At 35.5% G+C, this 23,236-nt stretch overlaps 1 protein-coding gene and 1 non-coding gene across 17 annotated transcripts in view; both read left to right on the forward strand.

The window, feature by feature from the left end:
* SLMAP (sarcolemma associated protein) overlaps positions 1 to 23,236 on the forward strand; it is a 139,307-nt gene that overhangs the window by 9,837 nt on the left and 106,234 nt on the right. The window lies entirely within an intron of this gene.
* Positions 2,765 to 2,867, forward strand: LOC115275561. The gene has a single exon (XR_003901630.1). It is a non-coding gene; the product is annotated as a U6 spliceosomal RNA (small nuclear RNA).

Here is a 23,236-nt window from a genome sequence, read left to right on the forward strand (position 1 = left end):
ACTTGTTCATAAGCTACAACACAGCCTGCTTAATACCTTTCCTTAAATTCCACCTCTATACTACAATATGCTTGAGGTCCATGCAAAAAAGTAGCTACCTTTTATGTAGGAAATGGATGATTAAGTCTTTGGTGTTGTAAAAGCAACTTGTGAAGGTACTTTTGAAATGTGATTAGCATTTAAATCAGTAGACACTGAGTAAAGCAGATTACCCTTCAGAATGTGGGTTGGCCTCATTCAGTTAGTTGAAGCCCTTAAGAGAAAAAACTGAGGTTCTTCTGAAGGCTGCCTTCATAGAACCGTCCTACTCAAGACTGCAATAGCAACTCTTCCCTGTGTCTCTAGGCTGCTGGCCTCCCTGCAGATTTCAGACCTGACAGTCCACACAGTCACGTGAACCAATTCCTTAAAATAAGTCTCTCTGTATACATAACACACATCCTATTTATTGGTCCTGTTTCTCTTGAGAACCCCAATACATAGAGTGACTGCTAAATGGTAGGGATTTCTTTTCGAGATGATGAAAATGTTATAAAATTGATTGCGGTGATGGTTGCACCACTCTGAAAGGTACACTTGAAATCAGGGAATTGTGTGGCATGTGAATTCTATCTCAAATAAGCTCTTGTAAAGAAAAAGAATGTTAGGTGGAATAATAGCTTAGTGAAAACAGATTAGGGTGTAGGAAGTAGGAGAGTGCAGAACAACTGTTCAAATGTGGGTGGGATTAGCAGAGCCGCTTTTGCAGTACCATGTAGCTTAATATTTGTCACTACTTCCTTAGTGTATCTTATTGGTTAGACGTTTGTTCTAAAAAGTTTAGTAGGTGGAAAGTGTTTCCAAAATTGAAATGTTTGTTAATATGCACAATTTTGATATTACTGACAAGTTATAATGCCAAGGTCTTAATGTGGGAGTAGGGAAATGGTGGAAAGATACAGTTTAAAAGCCCAGTCTGAACCTGGGAAGTTTAAGATAATACTTTTATTGGCTAGTGAATCTGTTTTTGTTTTTTAATTAAAGTATAGTTGACATACAGTGTTACATTAGTTTCAGGTATACTGCATAGTGATTGTACTGCTCTGTACATTATGCGATGCTGAACACAAGTGTAGTTATTACCCTCTGGCAGCATACAATGCTGTTACAATACCATATTCCCTATGCTCTGCCTTTTATCTGGGTGACTATTCATTCCATAACTGGAAGCCTGTATCTCCCACTCCTCTTCATCCATTTTGCCCATCCCTCCACATTCTTCCCCTCTGGCAACTATCAGTTTGTTACCTGTATTTATGGGTCTGTTTCTGCTTTTTGTTTTTTTGTTTATTCATATATTTTGGTTTCTTTTGGTTCCACATGTAAGTGGAATCATAGACTGTTTGTCTTTCTCTATCTGGCTTACATTTCACTTAGCAAAATACCCTCTAGGTCTATCCATGTTGTCCCAGATGGCAAAATCCCATTTTTTTTTCATGGCTGAGTAACATTCCACTGTGTGTGTTTGTGTGTGTGTGTGTGTATGCATTACATCTTTAGTCGTCTGTCAGGTGGACACTTAGGTTGCTTCCATATTTTGGTTATTGTAAATAATGCTGCAGTAAACATAGGCGTGTCACCAGTGAATCTTTTGGGTATGTGGGCACATAGAGAGGGTGGTAAAAGATTATTAGAACAAATGATGTTGTCTTGACTAGAAGAAATTATTCACTCAAATTATAATGGAACTTAAATAGGGACCATTATGCATTCCTGTTTTTTAATAAGTATCTGAGTGTTTAATGCTTGGATTGTGGTATAATGCCCAGTAAGTAGTACTGAAAAATATGATTATAATACAAATAAGTCCAACAATAGAAGTATCTGTTGGTTATTGTTTCCAACTAGCTAAGGGAGTGATGCGTTCCTTCTCTCAAGACCAGGGGGCAGAAAATGTGGAAGGAAGGCAGAGGACTTCATAGAGAAAGTTGTTTTTTTAAAACACTGCTGTTTGAAGACTGAGTAGAGTTTTGCTAGCTGGATAAAAGAAAGAGCAGAGCATTTGGGGGGCACCTGTCTGGCTCATTTGGTGGAACATGGGACTCCTGATCTCGAGATTGGAAGTTCAAGCTCTACATTGGGTGTAGAGACTACTTAAAAATCTTAAAAAAAAAAAAAAAAAAAAAGGCAGGGCATACTAGCCCAAGGGAACAATATGTGTTTGAAATAGAAAAGCCTGACAGAGCATGGTGTTTTCTGGGAAATGCAGTTTCGAAGGGGAAAATAGAGCTGTCAAATCTTTGGAGTAGTTGAGCACTGCTGGCCAGAGGGCAGGGACTGTATGTAGCTCTTTTAGGCTTGGTAAACACTGTAAGGTGCTGGGAAGGTGGCTCACCAGGAGAGAGCAGGCACAGAAGCCCCTTCCCCCATACTTTGCCCATCTCTTCCATTTGGCTGTTCCTGAGTTGTATCCTCTATGATAAACCAGTAATAGTAAGTAAAGCACTTTCTTGAGTTCTGTGAGTTATCTTAATGAATTATCAAAATTGAGGAGTGAACGGGTGGCTCAGTCAGTTAAGCGTCTGACTTTGGCTCACGGTTCGTGGGTTTGAGCCCCACATCAGGTTCTGTGCTGACTGCTCAGAGCCTGGAGCCTGTCTTCAGATTCTGTCTCTCCCACTCTCTCTGATCCTCCCCTGCTCACACTCTCTCTCTCTCTCTCTCTCTCTCTCTCTCTCTCTCAAAAATAAATAAAACATTAAAAAAATTTTTTTAATTAAAAAAAGTGCTCGCTTTGACAGCTCACGTACTCAAATTGGAATGATAGAAGATTAGCATGGCCCCTGTACAGGGATGACATGCAAATTCATGAAGCAGTCCATAGTAAAACATAAAAACAAAGATGTTACTTCAGTCTTTGAGGAGCTTATAGTTTAATTGGGAAGCCAAAACTAACTCCTATAAACAAATTAGGGAAGAATAAAGTCCTAAATGAAATTAAGAGATCTATATGATTAAGGTAGGGAAGGCTTGTTTGTCTAGAAAGGGGGACTTGAACTAGACCCTGAAGATTTAGGGTAGAAAATAACAGATGTCCTGGGTGCAAAAAGGTCTACATAAAAAGGCCTAAGCTCAGAAAGATGGTCAGGAGACAGTTGTATATTAAGGAGCTCTACTGCTGGATTGACCAGATAGTTTAGGTTAAATGGTAGAGGTGAACCTGAATCAGGTTCCATTTCAGGAAGGGTGTAGAGGTACAAAGGTTGCTGGAGCAATAGGATAAAAACATTGAGGGAACCAAGGCACAGGGCTTAGAAGTAAGAATCTTGGATTTGCAACTTTGGAAAAAGCCAAACTGCCCCTTAATCTGCCCAAGTAACTCTATTGACTAAACTGATCTGTTTTACAGTGGGTTATAAAACACTCATCTGCTTTAACATACTGACTTCATAATAGGGTGATTGGAAAGTGATGGAGATTAGATTCATTGGTGTAGTGAGTAGACAAACTTTAAAGGTTCCAAGGTATGAGTTCTTATTTTCAAGATTGCTTCTCTTCTTGGCACATGAAAAGATTGTGCTTGTATGCATAATTTTAAGGTGTGTTTCTTTTATCAGTCATTTAAAATTCTGGAATAAATCCATTTATTTATTTATTTTTAAGTTTATTTCTTTTGAGGCGGGGAGGGAGGGCGCAGAGAGAGAATCCCAAGCAGGCTCCACATTGTCATTGCAGAGCCCAACATGGGGTTCGATTTCACCAACTGTCAGATCATGACCTGAGGTGAGAGCAAGAGTTAGACACTTAATTGACTGAGCCAGGAGCCCCTGGAATAAATTTACTTAAATGCCATTTCTGATATTGCTAGATATATGAATTTAATATTTAAATGAAAAATGAAGAAGTTACAAATATAATGATTAAGAAAATAATACATGTGAATGTCCAAGTCATAGGCACGTGTTAAGTGATAGAACCTATATTAGAATTTCAGTAGAAATACATTTTGCAACATAAAACTTATGTGGTAGTGCTAGTCTGGCCATTTTAAATTGATGCTCTTAGCTGAGTCCATGATTCATAATTGCCAGTTTTCTGGAGGCAGTTTTCAGATAAGCATCAGTTAAGTTTTTGGCATTGCATTCGGTTTTAATAATTCTTTCTTCCCACTTCCCTCACCAGTGACCTGATTTGAGAATTGAATCAAAATTTTAGCCTTTGTTTTAGCTGCAACTATTTTGAAAGCTGATATAACAATAGGTAAAGTGTTAATATGTGGGAAAGTGATTAAAAAGTACTTTCAAATATTATGTGGCTGTGTTGTAAAAATTAGTCATTATTTCTTCCTACTTTTACTACTTTTTGTGATTACTGCTTTTTTATCTTACCAGTTTAGAGGTTTAGGTGTGCTAATAAAATAAATTTTAAGAATTATATTGAAATGACTTTTGTTATAGGCCTCTGATGACTATTACCAGCTGTGCTCCACTTGTAAAGTATATAATTCTGATATTTAAGTCCTACTTCCAAAATATCATTCCCTCAAAACAAAATATTCGGAGTGTTGGTATCTGAATGTTGAGGCTGGAGAAAAACCTTCAAGTTTTTAAGTTCAGTCACTTTTAAAAAGACTTGCTAGAAAGGGTACTCTTTCTTTTTTCTGGAATCAGTGTCATAGCTCCAGTTTTATGATTATATACTATCAGTAGCAGTTAATTCTGTTATCCAACTCACTTAACCTGCCAGCTGTCTTTTGCTTTTGAATTTTGAATTTCCTGGTTGTGTGCAGAGTTGGACTGGAGTTATGCAAGTCCCTAAGCAATATAATGTTTATTTATATTGTACATTTTTACTTAGATTTTCCATTTCCTTTTGTTGTCACATGCAGGCTTGCATTAATTCAGACTATAAGGTTTTTATCTGTTGGCTTTTTTTTTAATGTTTTTATTTATTTTTGAGAGAGAGAGAGAGAGAGAGAGAGAGACCGCAGAGAGAGAGAGAGAGAGAGAGAGAGAGAGAGACCGCATGAGCAGGGGAGAGTTAGAGAGAGAGAGAGGGAGACACAGAATCTGAAGCAGGCTCCAGGCTCTGAGCTGCCAGCACAGAGCCCTACGCAGTACTCAAACCCATGAACCATAAGATCATAACCTGAGCCAAAGTTGGACGCTTAACCAACTGAGCCACCCAGGTGCCCCAGTTTTTACCTTTATTATATGCTTCTTTCTGCTTCTTTTCTATTTTTTTCTGTTTCTTAAATTGGAAGCTTAGATCATTGATTTTAGACCTTTCTTCTTTATTAATAAAAGTATGTAATGCTCTAATATAACCATTTCGATAAACAATTTGACATCAAAATGCTAAACTTGCATATACCTAATGAGATAGCAGTTCTTTGCCTAACTGTAGTGTATACCTTACAAAAACATTTTTATATCTGCATCAGGAGACATGTTCAAGCATTTTTTTTTTTAAGGAGAAAGAGAGCATGTGCACAGAAGTAGGAAGGGCAGACTAGAAGGAGAGAATTTTTCTAATTTTTATGTTTAATGTTTATTTATATTAGAGAGAGAGAGGGAGACAGAATCTGAAACAGGCTCCAAGTTCTGAGCTGTCAGCACAGAGCCCAACACGGGGCTCGAACTCACAAGTGGTGAGATGATGACCTGAGCTGAAGGTGGGCACTTAACCAACTGAGCCCCCCAGATGCCCCTCAAACAGTTTTTCGTAGCCAGAAACAGAAGTAACCCAGATGTTCATACAGAGGAATATGTAAATACTTCTGTAAATTTATATGTGGAATATTGTACAGGAATGAACATGAATAAACAGTAGCTCTACATTATCAGTACAGATGAATCTCAGAAATGTTGAATGAAAAAACTAAGTTGCAAAGGAATACTTAGATTGTGATGCCAGTTAATATAGAACTTAGAAATGATGATATTTATTCATATATATGTTACTTCATATACAGTAATAGAATGATGAATATTTTTTTGAGAGGGAGGCAGAGAGTGGATATAAAAATAGCTAAATTTTACATAATATGTGCTGGAATATGTTTTAAATGCTTTACAAATATATACTTATTTAATTCTCATAATTAAATGAGTACGTGCTGTGAAGCAGGCACTATTATTCTCATTTCTGAATAAAGGAGCTTATAAATAAGGGTACAGAAAATCTTAACTACCCCAGACCATTCTGCTAATAAGAAGTAAGTTGTAATCAAACCCAGGCAGTCTGGTTCCAGAGGCTGCACTCTTAACTATTAAGCCGTACTGCTTGCCCTTCTGGGAGGGGCAAGGGTGTTCTCAGGCTGGGTGTTAGGTACAGGAAAGTTTAATATTCTTTTGTTCTTATACCTATGTTTCTGTTTATTTTTGTATATATGAAATATTTAATTAAAATTTTAAAAGAAAAATAACAGGTCGGGCCAACTGAAAAGGAAAGTCAGAAACATAACCCCATAATCTGTATTCCTAATGTAAGTTTAGGAAGTCAGTATGATCAATTTTCTCTAACATGTGTCCTAGATTACTAATAGGTCATAAAATATTAAAAAGTCAGATAGATGATGTGTTACTAATGTTTTATATCTTGACCTGGGTAGTAGTTAGTTATAAAGGTGTGTTCACTTAGTGGTGATTCATCAAGCTATGTACCCTTTGGATTTGTTCACGTCTTTGTAGGCATCCATACTTCAATAAATTCTTTATAAGAACAATGTCAGGGGGCACCTGCGTGGCTCAGTTGGGTAAGTGTCCGACTTTGGCTTAGGTCATGATTTTATGGTTTTTGAGTTTGAGCCCTATAACAGGCTTTCTACTGTGAGCCAGTGCCCACTTTGTCCCTCTTCTGTTCACACTCTCTCAAACATAAATAAACATTAAAAAGAGCAATATCACAGAAGATTTTCAAATTCCAAAGATTTCTTATTGCAGCTAGCTACATTATGTATGTCTTTGTTGGGATGAGGATAAGGTGATTATAAATTATAAAGTAAAAAAGTAAATGGACTGACTTTCTGAGATTCTATTTCATTGAAAAATCTATAAAAAGAATGAGATATATTGTCAGGTAACAACAAGCAGGGCATAGCACAATATACTCAGTAATCTACTTTTTATGCAAATAGGGAAAATAAGAATTGATATTTGTTATTTATTTGCTTATGCATAAAGAAATCTGGAAGGATATATATAGAGGGGTTAGTAACCTGGTTATCTGGAAGTGCGGCAGGGTGGCAGCGGTCTTTATGAGATAAGGACGACAGGAAGACTTTACGGTGTGTATGTGTGTTTAGTATTTCTGGAACCTTGAACTATACCACCTATTCTAAATCAATAAACATTAATGTACTAAGTTTAGGAGAAAACATGTTTAGCTTGGGCTATTTATTTATTTATTTATTTATTCATTCATTCATTCATTCATTCTTGAGAGAATGAATGTGTGTATGTGTGCACATGGGGGAGGGAGAGAAAGAGAGAGAGAGAAAGAGAAAGAAAGAAGGAAAGAAAAAAGTAAAGAAAGAAGGAGAGAAAGAAAGAGAAAGAGAAAGAAAGAAAATCCCAAGCAGGTTCCATGCTCAGCAGAGAGCCCCCTTTGAAGGGCTCATCTGATGACTCTGAGCTGATCTGAGCTGATATCAAGACTCAGACACTTAACCAGCTGAGTCACCTTGGTGCCCCAACATGGCTCTATTAGGTAGATTCAGACTATGTCCTTTCGAGAATCTTATTTATTTATTTATTTATTTGTTGGTTATAGAGTATTTCCATTTTCAGGAGATTTGGTCTTGTATCTCTTGAAATAGAGATATTTTGGAAATACTATGCCATCGTTATGTTCAAAGAGGACTTTTTCAGCTAAATTCCCCAAATCTTTTCAGAGTTTCTCCTTTTCCAGTGCTATTTCAGTTCTTTTTTTTATTATTTCCTGCCTCCTTTGGATGTTGTACATCTATAGGCAGAACTTTTCTTTTTCTTTCTTTTTTTTAAATTACTTTTTTACTTAAGTAATCTCTACATTCAGGTGGGACTTGAACGCATGAACCCGAGATCAGGAGTTCCATGCTCTTCTAATTGAGCCTGTCAGCTGCCCAGCAGAAGTTTTCTTTTAATGAATAAGCTTTTTGTTGATAATATGACCTTATATGTAAAAAGTTTTGTGATTTAAAAAGTGCTTTGGTACTGTGACTTTGAGCTATCTGATATCATTTAACTTAAAGCAAAAAATTGTATTAATGTTTAAATGATCACACTGTCCCTTTTTTCTTTTTAAAACTTGGTTTATTAAGATACATTTTATAAGCTGATAAAAATTACTGTTTAAATAAAAATCTCTAGAAGTTGAAATGGAAATTAAGAGTATAAATCTATACTATTTTAAGGAAATGTTTAAAGCTACTCCCTTAAAATCTGGTCCAGAATTAAATTGAAAGAAAAAAGTTGTTAGTTAATCTTTTGTAGGGACACTGAAAGACATATACAATTTGTAACCTCAGCTTCATATTAGACTCATCTGGAGCTTTTAAAACACATTGATGCCTGGGCCCAGTCCCCCAGAGATTATGATTTAATACTTCTAAATTATTCACATTTTAAAATCTGCAAATTGTTAATATCTATGAAGATCATGTTGGCTGCATGACTATGCTATTTTGATGGAATATTGAGAAGCGAAAATACATTAACTTAATCATGCATTTCTGCATTAAGTGGAATAAGGTGGCAATTTTTGTCAATAGGCATTTCTTTTTTTATTTTTTACTTTTTTATTTTTTGGGAGAGTGCAAGTGGGGGAGTGGGGCAGAAAGTGGGACAGAGGATCTGAAGCAGGCTCTGCACTGACAGGCTGACAGCAGGGAGCCCTATATAGGACTGTAACTTAACAAGCCTCGAGATCATGACCTGAGCGGAAGTCAGATGCTCACCTGACTGAGCCTCCCAGGTGCCTCTGACATTTATTTTCCTGTTCAGACTGCTGATATCAGCTAAAACCCTACTTAGAAGCAAGAAAAAAAAAGCCCCATATACAAAAGATCCTGTATGAGTTTTGATTAATGATGTTTGTAAACTGCTAAGGGGTATCTGGGTGGCTCAGTTGATTAAACATCTGACTTCTGTTCAGGTCATGATCTCACCGCTCCTGAGTTCACGCCCTGCATCAGGCTTTGTGCTGACAGCTCAGAGCCTGGCGCCTGCTTCAGATTCTGTGTCTCCCTCCCTCTACGCACTCCCCACTTTCTCTCTCTTTCTCCCTCTCTCTCAAAAATAAACATTAAAAAAATTTTATTAAATCTCTGCCTATATAATGTCATTGTGAGGTTTGCTTATAAAATGAGTATATAACTCTTTTCAAAGTGTTATAGTTTTATATGCTTTAGAATAAAATTTATACAAGTGTTTAGGAAAATCACAAAGATTAAGACTGTAATATCAACTTAGTATTAAAATTTCTATTCCTATCACTGTATGTGGTTTTTAATGCATATACTTCAGTATAGAATAAAATGCCAGCAAGATTTAGCAAATATAAGTGTTTACTTGAGTTTAGGGAATTTGAAATACATCTCCATCTACATAGAATTTAAAACTCAAATATATTTTAATAGATTAGTGATTACACCAGGTATAATTATGCCATAGTTTCTTGATAACCACAGGGAATGAGTCATTTCATAAAACAGGATTTTCTGGATGAGTTGAAAATGTACACCTTTTACAACCAAATAATTTTTGGATGGAAATTTTTCTAAAGCGATTAAACATTTCCTTGTCACCTTAAATAAAGGATAAAAACTTTTCTTTATGACCTGGTTATATCTACTAATAGAATCATGCATGCATTAGAGGTTGTAAGTTTTTTTACCCCTGTGCTAGGTGACTGTATTAGAATGTTTTAAAATAACTGAATTAATGCATTTTTGTAATGTGTTGATTCTTCTGGATTGTTATTTGTCAGTTTTCTGGGTCAGCCATTACTACAGGAACTGTTTAGAAACAAAATATACGTTTTAAACATATATATAAATGTATGTGTCTAAAACATATATGTGAATATCGATCTGTGAGGAAATGTGAATTTTATAGTGCATGAAGTTGGATTTCTCCCACACTTCTTTCCTTCTGGTTATCAAGGGAATATGTTTAAAGTGTTACTATTGGAATCTTTGATAAATACATTGCTGGAACCTTTTAGGAAAATGTTAAGATACTGTACATAAGATCAGATTAACAATGGCCATGAAATCTCTTCAGCTTTTTACAATATAAGTTATTTTGATCTCTTTAGCCTTTCTTTGCAATATGTTATTTTTGTATTATATTTTCAAAATTTTCAGTAACTAGCTTCATTTATTGGAAAATATATGATGGATACCTTTTTAATTCTTTCAGTAAATATTTATCAGTCTTCTATCAGGGACTAGAGTGAAAAAACGAATGTCTGACTTCTTGAAATCATAAATCTATTTGAACAAAACAATAAAAAAAATTTGTGGTATAATATTATAGTAGCATGTTCCTGGGTGTTATGATATGATAGAGGAGGAGCATCTAATGTAGTGTATCAGTCAGTTTATGCTAGTTATAGTGCGGTGACGAACAACCCAAGACCTCACTTGATTTAGTTGTTGCTCACGTTACATGTTTAGGTAGGTGGCAACTCATCTGCACTTGTTCTTTCTGGAATTCAGGCCAAAGGAACAGCTCCTGTCTGGGAGGTAGAAGCAAAAGAGCTGTGCACAGCCCTAAGTTACAGTCAATGCCCCTGCTCAGAAGTGGCCCATGCCACTTCCATTCACATTTAATTGCCCAAAGCAAGTCACATGGCCAAGTGTGCTGAAATTGAGCAGGGAAGTATAATTTAATGTTCATATAGGAAGAAGCAGTGGAAAAATTGAACAGTCATATATTTTATTACATTCAGCTTACTTCCCAACTCAAAGTGAAAATTATATAGCAATGGCGACTTTCAAATAAGAATATATTTTAACAAAAATAAAGTTGTTCCCCATTCCCTTATGAGTATTCTAATATTTATAAGGTAAATGGTTTTTATTTCTCAGATGAGAAAATTAAGACATAAAGAAATTTGAAGAAGTGTTCTTTTAAGCAGAGATAGAAGACTGTACCATTAATATACTACTTAGTGTCTTTTGTGAATAACTCTGACATTTGACTTGAATTATGGGATTTAGTCCTAAGTATCTTTTTCCAAACATCTCTTCAGTCTCCTTTATCTTACCCATTTATCTGCTCTGTCCTGAACTGAATCGGCATTAATCATATTTTCAGATAAAACACTGGGATATATGGGTTCATAGGGTCAAATAGAGTAGGTAGAGAGTGACATAAATTACATAGCATTTGCTTATCGAGAATCTCTTTATTAAGCATTTACTGTATGGCATATTTGCAAGTTGATAGGGATACAGAGGTGAGAAGATGTGATCCCTGCTTTTAATGATTCTACATAAGTGGACATGTATACAGATAATTACAATAATACAATGAAATGATTGCTAAGAGAGGTGCTATTAAAATGAACTGTAGTAGAAATGTTGAGGCTAGAATGACCAGTTTGTAAGGCAACTAAGGAGGAAACAGAATGCCACCAGATGTGACATCTTAAAACTAGTCCTAAAAGAAGAACAAGATTTTAGCATGCAAATGAGGGGGAAGTACATATTAGGCAGCATCAATAAATAGCATGTGTAATAGCTGAAGGAGAAAAAAATAGGTAGCTTGTTTGAGGAACTTTGTTTTTTAAAAGTAATCTCTACACCCAACTCAGGGCTTGAACTCACCATCTTGAGATCCAGAGTCTCATGCTATACCAACTAAGCCAGCCAGGTGCTCCTTGTTTGAGAAACTTTTAGTGATTTTATATGATATAAAGTGGGGGAAGGAAGGGAAGAGGAGGCAGACAAAGTAGTTTAGAATCAAGTCATGAAGGATTTTAATTTTTTTAAATGTTTTTATTTTTGAGAGAGAGAGAGGCAGACCATGAGCAGTGGAGGGGCAGAGAGAGAGGGAGACCCAGAATCCGAAGCAGGCTCCAGGCCCTGAGCTGTCAGCAGAGCCTGATGCGGGACTTGAACCCACAGACCGTGAGATCATGACCTGAGCCAAAGTAGGTCGCTCTAATGAGCCACCCAGGCACCCGTCAAATTATGAAGGATTTTAATATTATTAATGTTATGCTATTTTTTCCTTTAGGACTGGTGGTGAGGAATGCCAAAAAATTTCAAAAGAATCACATGATTAGATCTTTGTAGAGGAGCAGTCTTGGTGATAATGTGGGAGACATTGCCTATAGGCAAGGAGACCTGGTAGAGTGATATAGTAGAAAGGACAGTTAGCAACGAACTGGAGTGCAACAAGATTATCTGCATGGAGGGAGACAGATTTGAGAGTCATCCACCAAAGTAGTGAAGGCTGTAGGAAATATACTTCCAGGGAAGTTTGTACATATCTAGAAAAGTAGAGGCCAGAGAACCCTGGGGATGACATGCATTTGAATAGCTGGCAGGGAAAAAGAAAACAGAGTTGGAAGAATGGCCAGAGAAATAGGAGGACCAGGAAAGATTGGATTTGTGAGATACAAGGCAAGGGAAAGATTTTGAGAAGACAACTATTAACAGCACTCAGATGTCACTTTATCGGGAGTGTAAGTAGCAAAAGCTGGGTTATTAGTGGAGTAGTAGGTATGGAAGCTCACTGGCAATGGGTAAAAGGTTATAAATTAGTGAGTGTCACAGCTCTGACAGTGCTTGAATGAGTGGATGCAGAGGGTAATTAAGATTGCCATGTAAAAGATAGGTGTATGTACACTTCCATGTTGGTAATTTTTTTCCTCCAGTTTTAGTTGTTGGTAATTCTGAGGAGACTGTGGTGGGTGGGGTGGGTGATGTGGAATGAGAAAAGTCTTCTAGGTTAGGCATTCCTTATCCACATTAATTTTTAAGTAGACTTAAATGTAAGTTGATATTTTAATGAGTTAAATATGATTTGTGTAAATGGGACATGAATCCCAGATGTCAAAAATGTATTGGAATGTTAAGATTTTATAATTCCGCACATTAGTAGCATAGATGATATTCTTTAGTACATATATACATATATGTATATGTATTAATTTACACGCAAGTTAGTTGGCATATAGTATAATAATGATTTCAGGAGTAGAATCCAGTGATTCATCCCCTGCATGTAACACCCAGTGCTCATGCCAACAAGTGTCCTTCTTAATGCCCCTTGCCCATTTAACCCATTCCCTGACCCAAAACCCCTCCAGCAGTTCTCAGTTTGTTCTCTGTATTTAAGAGTCTCTTATGTTTTGTTCCCTCCCTGTTTTTATATTATTTTTGTTTCCCTTCCCTTATGTTCATCTGTTTTGTATCTTAAATTCCACATTTAAGTGGAGTCATATGGTATTTGTCTTTCTCTGACTAATTTTGCTTAGCATAATATGCTCTAGTTCCATTCATGTTGTTGCAGATGGCAAGATTTCATTCATTTTGGTTGCTGAGTAATATTCTATTGTACATAGATATATCACATCTTCTTTATCCATTCATCAGTTGATGGACATTTGGGCTCTTTCCATACTTTGACTATTGTTGGTAGCGCTGCTATAAACATTGGGGTGCATGTGCCCCTTTGAATCAACTCTCCTGTATCCTTTGGATAAATACCTAGTTGTGCAATTGCTGGGTCATAGGTAGTTCCATTTTTAATTCCTTGAGGAGCCTCCACACTGTTTTCCAGAGCGGCTGCACCAGTTTGCCTTCCCACCAGCCAAAGACCTCTCTTACTCCACATCCTCACCAATATTTGTTGTTGCCTGAGTTGTTAATTTTTAGCCATTCTGACAGGTGTGAGGTGGTCTTTCATTGTGGTTTTGATTTGTATTTCCCTGAGAATGAGTGATGTTGAGCATTTTTTCATGTGTCTGTTGGCCATCTGGATGTCTTCTTTGGAAAAGTGTTTATTCAGGTCTTTTGCCCATTTCTTCCCTGGATCGTTTGTATTTTGAGTGTTGAGTTTGATAAGCTCTTTATAGATTTTGGATACTAACCCTTTATCTGATATTTTATTTGCAAATATCTTCTCCCATTCTGTTGGTTGCCTTTATAAGTTTCCTTCACCATACAGCAGCTTTTCATCTTGATAAGGTCCCAGTAATTCATTTTCACTTTTGTTTGCCTTGGCTCCAGAGACATGTTGAGTGAGAAGTTGCTGCAGCCAAAGTCAAAGAGGTTGTTGTCTGCTTTCTCCTCTAGGATCTGATGGCTTCCTGTCTTACATTTAGGTCTTTCATCCATTCTGAGTTTATTTTTGTTTATGGTGTTAGAAAGTGGTTCAGGTTCATTCTTTTGCATGTCGCTGTCCTGTTTTCCCAGCACCATTTGCTGAAGAGACTGTCTTTATTCTATTGGATATTCTTTCCTACTTTGTCAAAGATTAGTTGGTCATATGTTTGTGGGTCCACTTTTGGGTTCTCTATTCTTTTCCATTGAGTTATGTGTCGTTTTTGTGCCAGTAACATACTGTCTTGATCACCATAATGCACTTATAATACATCTTAAAGTCTTGAATTGTGATACCTCCAGCCCTCTACTACTCTTTGATGTTCTGAGGTTTTAAAGCTAGGAATTTATCTTTGCATTTTTCTTGGCACAAAAAAATTATGTCTTTGCAAAGTGTGTGTTTTTGTGTGTGTGTGTGTGTGTGTGTGTGTGTGTGTGTGTAGCTGATAGCTGGATATATATCCAGCTCTTACTGTGTCCAAAGTATAGGAATGAGAGACATTCTGAGGACTGTGTAATCTGGGGATGATTGATAATTGTTTATATTTGTTCAAAATTAAATCTTTAGTGCATATCCTATAATATTCAACTAAAGGGTTAAATGTTGTATCTACCCTGATGAACACTTATCTATTAAAGAATGGCTATAGGAACTTATAAACCAAATTTAAAAAAAATGAAACACTGATCAAATTTAAATACTTTTTCAGTGAGAGATACATTTTGTGAATTATCAAATTCTCTTAATTAATCTTACATTACTTTGGTCACTTTTTTTCATTGCATGTAGTTTTATAATAGTTTTTCAGTTTTACATTCTTATTTTTGTGGTAGGTGCTGAATATGGGACGATTAAAATGTAGTTTCAACATTAAGTAAAAATGAAGATATCAAGCAGTTATTAAATATGTAAGACTAATAATTCCTCTGAATTTATACTATGTAAAATGAGGTCATATATGTGGAACTGTTTTATAAAGTATGTAGTTAGAAATTAAGTAGCTGATTTTAAATATAGAAGAAATATTCAAAATTCACTCTAAATTTAGTAGAAAAGCATAATTACTCTGGAGAAAAGGGGTCAAATAAAATATTTTCAATTTCAGAGGTTTATTCATGAATGTAAAGATAATAAAGATGTACTGAAATATATTTAAAAAATACATTTTATATGGAAATATATTTTGAGTTGGGTAAGGGGTGGCAGGGAAAGACTTTGGAGGAATGGCTTTTTGTGAGTTTTGGCCCAGTGTGAGTATATAGCAACTAGTCTTACTTAAAAAAAAAAAAAAAAAGTACCATTTTATTTAGCATGTGTTACAGTTCTAAACCTTAGTAGTGTTTTACTTGCACAATGTTTTCTCTTGTAAAGCATGTATGTCAAAACCCAGAATCTGCACTGTCACTTCCTTGTTGTAAATCTAGCTCTGCTTCTTAGATAACATGCCTGAAACTGAGTGTAAATTTCTCAGGGTCTTGAAAAACAGTTTGAAAACAAAATAAAAGTTAAGGTATGATTAATTTCCTATTCTGATCATTTAAAAGTTCATTTCAACATTTTCAATATGATTTATAAAAACCAACAAATAAACTCCTGTATCAATGGAAAATTCCAAAAATTCTTTAAGTTTTATGGCATAGCATCTAAACTTGCTCAAATTAAGTACTCAAAAATTGTAATTTTAGTAATAGCTCTCATACAGGAACTGATTTATGCTCTTTACTGAACTTTAGAGTTGAAACTCTATAAAGGCATTTCATCTTAAAATTTGCTTGATAGTTTAGATTTTATTTTATTTATTTTTTAAAGTTTATTTAGAGAGAGAGAGAAGGAGAGAATGAGCAGGGGAGGGGCAGAGAGAGAGGGAGAGAAAGAGAATCCCAATCAGGCTCCACACTGTCAGTGCAGAGCTCAGTATAGGACTTGAGCCCATGAACTAACTGTGAGATAATGACCTGAGCTGAAACTGAATTGTGCACTCAACCAACTGAGCCACCCAGGCATCCTGATATTTTAGATATTAAATGTTTATTTTAAATTTATTTTGAGAGAGAGAGAGAGAAAAAGAGAAAGAGTGAGAGAGAGTACACACACGAGCAGGGGAGGGGCAGTAAGGGAGAATCCCAAGCAGGCTCCATGTCAGTGCATAGCCCAATAGAGGGGTTCCATCTCATGAAGCATGAGATCATGATCTGAGCCTAAATCAAGAGTTGGACACTTAACTGACTGAGTGCCCCAGATATTTTAGATTTTAAATAAAGCCCTTAATTGAGGTGATTCCAAAATAGTATTCAGATGTGAGAAGTATGACAGGATATTTTAGTGGGATTTTTTTTTTTGTATGTTCAAAGGGAATTGTTTGAACTTGAACTACAGTTTTAATTGCACATCAGTTGCCTGTAGGTATCTTGTTTAAAAAGAAAAGTGAAATAACTGAATAGTGACATTTGTCATTCTAACAATACTTTAAAAAACAAAATTTGCCATAATTGTGTTAATTAAATGTTTAAATGCAAACTTGTTAGTGATATTTTTATATAAAATACCTTTTGTTGGTATTGATTTTAGTATTTATGTGACAGTAAAAGTAGAAACTTTTTATGAAACGCTAATGCTTTACAATAGGATGTCTTTAGCTAAATTTGTTATTGTTAGAAATTGTTCTCATCTCTGTTATGAGATTGTCATGGTAGTTTTTCTTGTCTGTTATCTTGAATTATTTTAAGGTGCGGAATTTGGTCTTCTATGCTCATTGTATTATGTTTAGTTAGTACTGAATAGGTTTTGACAGGGTTTTATGTTTTCTTCTTAGATCTTGTAGATACTGATTTTGTCTATTATATTTTACTTAAGTTATGTCTTTGTCTTTAGATGTTACTATAGTATGTATTCCTTTTACTTGACTATGATGAATTATAAGTGTATATAGTTATTTTTACCATTAAGCAGTTAATTTTTTAGAAGTTTATAGAGCCACTATGTTTTCTGTTAAACTGATAATGTAAAAGAAAGAGGAAATTTATGAATATTCTTAAGCATTTAACAACACAGGCAAGTTATATAGGCTTATCTGTCTCTATCAGTGTGGTATTTAAAGAGAAATTCTTTTCTTCTCTGAAACTCTAGTCCTATATCTCTGGCTTTTCATCCATTACAATTCTATTTCTAGATGTGTAGAATTCCTTAACCTAGATGTAAATTCCTAAAACATAAGCACAGTATTCTATAGATTTTGAAATCCTGTTGATTCATTTAGCCATAATTGAGCACTTCCGATGTGCCACACACTATTCTAACCAAAACAAAGTCCCTGACTTCATGAAGCTAATATTCTAGCATGTATGTACCATCACCCAGCTTTCATTATTACTTTAGCCTATTTAGGATAAATTAGAGTGTTTCTGATTTGTTGACAGGGAATCCGACATAATTCAGTTCATTTTGTCCTGTAAGTTTGCTGTGTAAAAGCAATGCTATTATATGGCCCCAAAGTATTCTGGTTAAATTTGAGTTTTGTCCTGAATTCCTAGTGCTCCATGTTTGGTGAAATTCATACATATCTCCTTTAATTTTATAAATTTAGATCATATGTGTATTATCGTCTTGGTCTCTTCTTTACTAACAGGTAAACTTAAGTTATTTTTTCAAACTCATCAGGAAACTGCTTATCTAAGTTTACTAGTTAGATAAGCCATTGAATGATTTTGTGTTAGTGGTTATTTCTTTTGTTTCTTCTCTAGTCTTTCTTCTGTCTTCCTCAATATGATTTTAATAGAACTTTTAAAACTTCTGTTTGTATGACATTGTACTTTTCTAGTTTTTAACTTTTTGACAGTTTTGACATTTCTATCTTTATTTCCATTGTCTGTGGTTTCCATAAAGACTTTATCCTGTCAAATTTCCTCCCTAATTCTCTCAAAATTCACATATGTATAGTCTTAAATTACCACTTCAAAGAGCTTTATTTAAAAGTTTACGTCCTTATGAATTTCTTAACCATATTTTTAGTTTATTTTTAACTTTTTAAGGTTTATACTTTAGTAGTCCTTAGTATACTCACAAAATTGAATTTATTTCCAGAACACTTTCATTGCTCCCCAAAGAAACTGTACCCAATCACTCTTCATTTTCTCCTCTCCCAGCCTCTGGCAACCATCAATCTACTTTCTGCCTCTATACATTTGCCTATCTGGGAAATACTTCATATAAATGGAATCATATAACATGTGGACTTTTGTGTCTGGCTTCTTTCATTCAGCCTGGTGTTTTCAAGGTTCATCCATGTTGTAACATGTATCTTTACTTTATACCTTTTATTGACAAATAATATTCCGTTTTAGGAGTTTACCGTGTCTCGTTTGTCACTTTAACCGCATAGTTGATGGATGTTTGGGTTATTTCAATTTTTTGGCTATTATAAGTAATATTGCTGTCAACATACATGTACAAGTTGTTTTGTGGACATATGTTTTCAGCTCTCTTGGTTATATATCTAGGAATAGAATTGCTGGGTCAATTGTAACTCCATATTTAATGTTTTATTTTTTTTTATTTTTATTTTTTCCCCATATTTAATGTTTTAAGAAACCGCCAAACTGTTTTCCAAAGTAGCTGTACTATTTTATATTTTACATTTCTACCAGCAGTGTATGAAGGTTCGGTTTCTCTACTTCCTGGTTGGTCAGCACTTCTTAACTATCTTTTTTATTGTAGCCAGCTAGTATGAAGTCATACTTCACTGTGATTTTGATTTCCCTAATTAATAATATTGTGAGCATCTTTTCATGTACTTATTGGCTATTTGTATATTCTTTTATGGAGAAATGTTCATGTCCTTTTCCCACTTAAAAAAAAATAGGGGGGACACTCTGGTAGCTCAGTCGGTTAAGTGTCCGACTTCAGCTCAGGTCATGATCTCACAGTTCGTGGGTTCGAGCCCTGCCTTGGACTCTGTGCTGACAGCTCAGAGCCTGGAGCCTGCTTCTGATTCTGTGTCTCCCTCTCTCTCTCTGCCCTTCCCCACCTCACACTCTGTCTCTCTCTGTCTCAAAAATAAACAAACATTTAAAAAAATAAATAAGTTATTTATCTTTTTATTGTTGAGTTGTATATTCTGGAATTCCCTTGTCATCTGAGTGACTTCAAAAATTTTTTTTCATTCTATAGATTGTTTTGATGGTGCCTTTTTTTGTTACAACAGTAAAACATAAATAACATAAAATTTACTATTTTTTTTTTAGCATTTTAAGGGTACAACTCAGTGGTATTAAATACATTTACATTGTTGTGCAACCATCACCAGTATTCGTTTCCAGAACTTTTCCATCATCCCAGACAGAAACTCTGTACCCATTAAACAGTAACTCTCCTTTTTCTTCTACCCCAGTCCCTGGTAACTGCTGTTTCTACTTTGTGGCTCTGTGAGTTTCCCTATTCTAGGTGCCTCACATAAGTGGAATAATACAGTATTTGTTCTTACGGTGTCTTTAATAGCAGAAAAGTTTTTAATTTTGATGAGGTTCAGCTTACGTGTCTTTTATTTTTCAAGTAATTTTTAATGATCTTAAATTCTTCATTTATATTGTCACTTGTGCTTTTGATGTCATGTTTCAGATCCTATTGCCTAATCCAAGGTCATGAAGATTTAATCTTTTTTGAGTACTTTTTTGAGTACTTGGTTCTTTCATCCACATTTAAAACATCAATATAACTATTAAAGGTTTTATGAGAAGGCTTTATTAAGTGTTCTCTCTTATTGATTGATTGTGTATTTATCTTGAGAAAGAGAGAGAGAAAGAAAGGGAGCAGGATAGGGGCAGAGAAAGAGGATCCCAAGCACTGACGGTGCAGAGCCCCATGCAGGTTTAATCTCACAGTCATGAGATCATGACCTGAGCTGAAATCAAGAGTTGAATGTGTAACTTACTGAGCCACCCAGGTGCCCCTAAACGTTTAATATTTTGATCAGGGTGGTGGCTTTCAAATTTTAGAATCTCCTGGATGCTTACTAAAACTACAGGTTCCTCAGAGTGTATTTGTACATTTGTAGTAAACTTCTAGGAGACTCCACATCACATTGAAAAAGTGTAGAAGTAAACTAGGCCAGCACAGTGATTAAGAACAAGGATCTTGGAGCCTCACTACCGGGGTGGGAGGTAGACAAGACTGGTTGTCACTTTCTAGCTGTATGATGCTGGGCAAGTCACTTGTTCTCTCTAGCCATTCATTCCCTCTCTCATAGGATCCCTTGCTCTCTCTGTTACAAGGATTAAACAAGCAAATATCTGTGAAGTGCTTAGAATAATTTGGCAATAGTGTTAACCACATATGTGTTTGATAATTGTCATACCCTTTAACTTTAGTAATGTCAGCTCTAGGGACTTAATCTAGAACATTATCACCAATGTTGCATAAAGATGTAGATATAACAGTTTCATCACAGCGTAACTACAAGAATTTACCATATATCGTCTACATTAATGAAATTTGTGAAATGTCATTTGCCACTTAGTGATATTTTCAAAACTTTAAAAAAAAATCTTTTAATGTTTTATTTATTTTTGAGAGAGAGAGAGAGAGAGAGAGAGAGAGAGAGACAGCGTGAATAGGGGAGGGTCAGAGAGAGAGGGAGACACAGAATCTGAAGACAGGCTCCAGGCTCTGAGCTAGCTGTCAGCACAGAGCCTGACGTGGGGCTCGGACCCACAAACCGCGAGATCATGACCTGAGCCGAAGCCAGATGCTCAACCGACTGAGCCACCCAGGTGCCCCTCAAAAATATTTAAAGCCATGAAAAATAATGATGTAAGTCAAAAAGTCAAGTAAATATATAACTATATATAAATCATGTCTCTAAACTTCTTGGAAAATATGGGGCAGGGAAGCAGAATGTTGGTCTTACAATGCATATGAAGAAGTATGTTAAAATGTTGACAATGGTTATTCTTGGAAGCTAGGAGGAGTGATTTTAATTTTCTTTTGTACTTTATTGTACTCTCCTGACTTCAACAATAAGTATACACAGAAAAACAAATCATTTATTAATTTTTTATTTATGTATTTATTTATTTATATGAGAGCAAGCAAGTGAGAGAGAGCACACACAAACAGGGGAGGGAGACAGAGGGTAAGAGAAAGAGAATCCCAAGCAGGCCCTACACTGAGCATGGAGCCTGACATGGAGCTTGGTCCTAAAACTCTGGGATCATGACCTGAGCCAGAATCAAGAGTCAGATGCTCAGCTGACTGAGCCACCCAGGTGCCCCCAAGTTATGTTTTTTAAAAGACCAAATAGGGAGAAAGCCCACTGTAAAATAGGAAAATAGAGAAAGCCCAATGTGAAATAGGAAAGCAGAATATAAATAGGAAACCTGAGTTCTGGTACTAGTATCGCTATTAAATAGTTTCAAGCCTTGGGATGCCTGGCTGGCTCAGTTAGTAGAGCACGCAACTCATGATCTTGGGGTCATGAGTTGATACCCCACTTTGGGGAGGCAGATTACTTTAAAAAGTAGTTTTCAGCCTTGAATGAATTTTCTGTCTACCTTGGGGAACACAGTTTCCTCATCTGTGAAATGGGAAGTTGAACTAAAATTATAAAGACTGTGTGTAGACTGGTTGGGAGGTGAGAGGGGAGAGTTAGGGACTGCAGTTGAAGAGATCCTTGTATGGGTTCATGCTCTATTCACTTGGTGACTTCTGGCCTCAGGTTTCTTGTTTATAATGTAGAGATAGTAATAATTCCTCATAGGGGTTTGTGAGAATTAAATGAGTTAATAATACATGTAAAGGACTTAATAATATAGAGTCTGGCATACAGGAAGGATTCAATCAATGTTAACTATTTTTACTGATATATAAGATTCTTTCTAATGCAGTCACTTATTTCCAGTAATATTGTTAGTCAAGTGAGCGATTCTTAAATTTGTCTATCATTTGAAATTTGGCTGATGTTTTAATTTGGGTATGTTTGAGTCCTCGTTCCCCTCTCCCAGCTTTACTGTTATTTCTTGTGTTAAGTGTAGGCACCTTCTTTGGGGCCCTAAATTATCTTATCATTGAGAGTATTTTGTAGACTCTTCCAGCAGTAAAAATCTCCTTTGATTTTATAGAGTTTTTTCCCAATCTTTTTGTTCTGAAGCTAATGTATGCAGCTTAATATATTTGTAATTAAGCTACATAGGCTGTTAGGTTGTATCTATTTTTCTTCAACTGATGTTTCAATTTTAAACTTAAGGAATGTTACAGCTCAATTAGCTCATTCTAGTAAACGCTAATGTTGTGATGTAAGCAACTGAGCGGTTGTAGAGTATGGCCCATAGTATGATTCAGTTGAGGCATAGATGTTATTTAATTTAACCCCTGAAAAAGAATGTATCTAAATGCTTTAAGAGAGAAATCTGAGTATGTGGAAATCATTTTTAGGGTCAGCAACCATGTTAATTCATTTTGGAACTCTGAACATTGACTACAGAATTAGATGACTTTCATAATATTATATCATTTTCTTTCACTGACTATGAGATACTTAATTATGTCTTCAGTTGAAAAGTGACTCAGCTATTTCATCCTTTCGGAAATTTTCATCTGTAAGCAAGTCACTGTACGGTACCCCAATTTTTAAAGGCAGTCATAATGAAGATGGTTATATTTTTATCCTGCAAGGGATAAGAATGAAAATTGTATTTTAATACATTTATTCTTAGATCTTTAGAAGCTCTCCCCTTCTCTGCAGGGTTATAGCTGCAGTAGGTAGCCCATTACAGGGGTCATTATTTCTGTGGTAGAGAACAAATCAGTTGAGTAACATTGTCAGGAAGCAAAAGGCAGGAGTTTGACTCCAGTTATGGAATATAGTTTATTACGTAAAAGACATATTAGAAGATATTTTCCTTTCATTATAATAATTTTTGTTTATAAAACATATCTATCTAGTT

The sequence above is a fragment of the Suricata suricatta genome, chromosome 12 (assembly GCF_006229205.1).
Source record: "Suricata suricatta isolate VVHF042 chromosome 12, meerkat_22Aug2017_6uvM2_HiC, whole genome shotgun sequence".
Lineage (NCBI taxonomy): Eukaryota > Metazoa > Chordata > Mammalia > Carnivora > Herpestidae > Suricata > Suricata suricatta.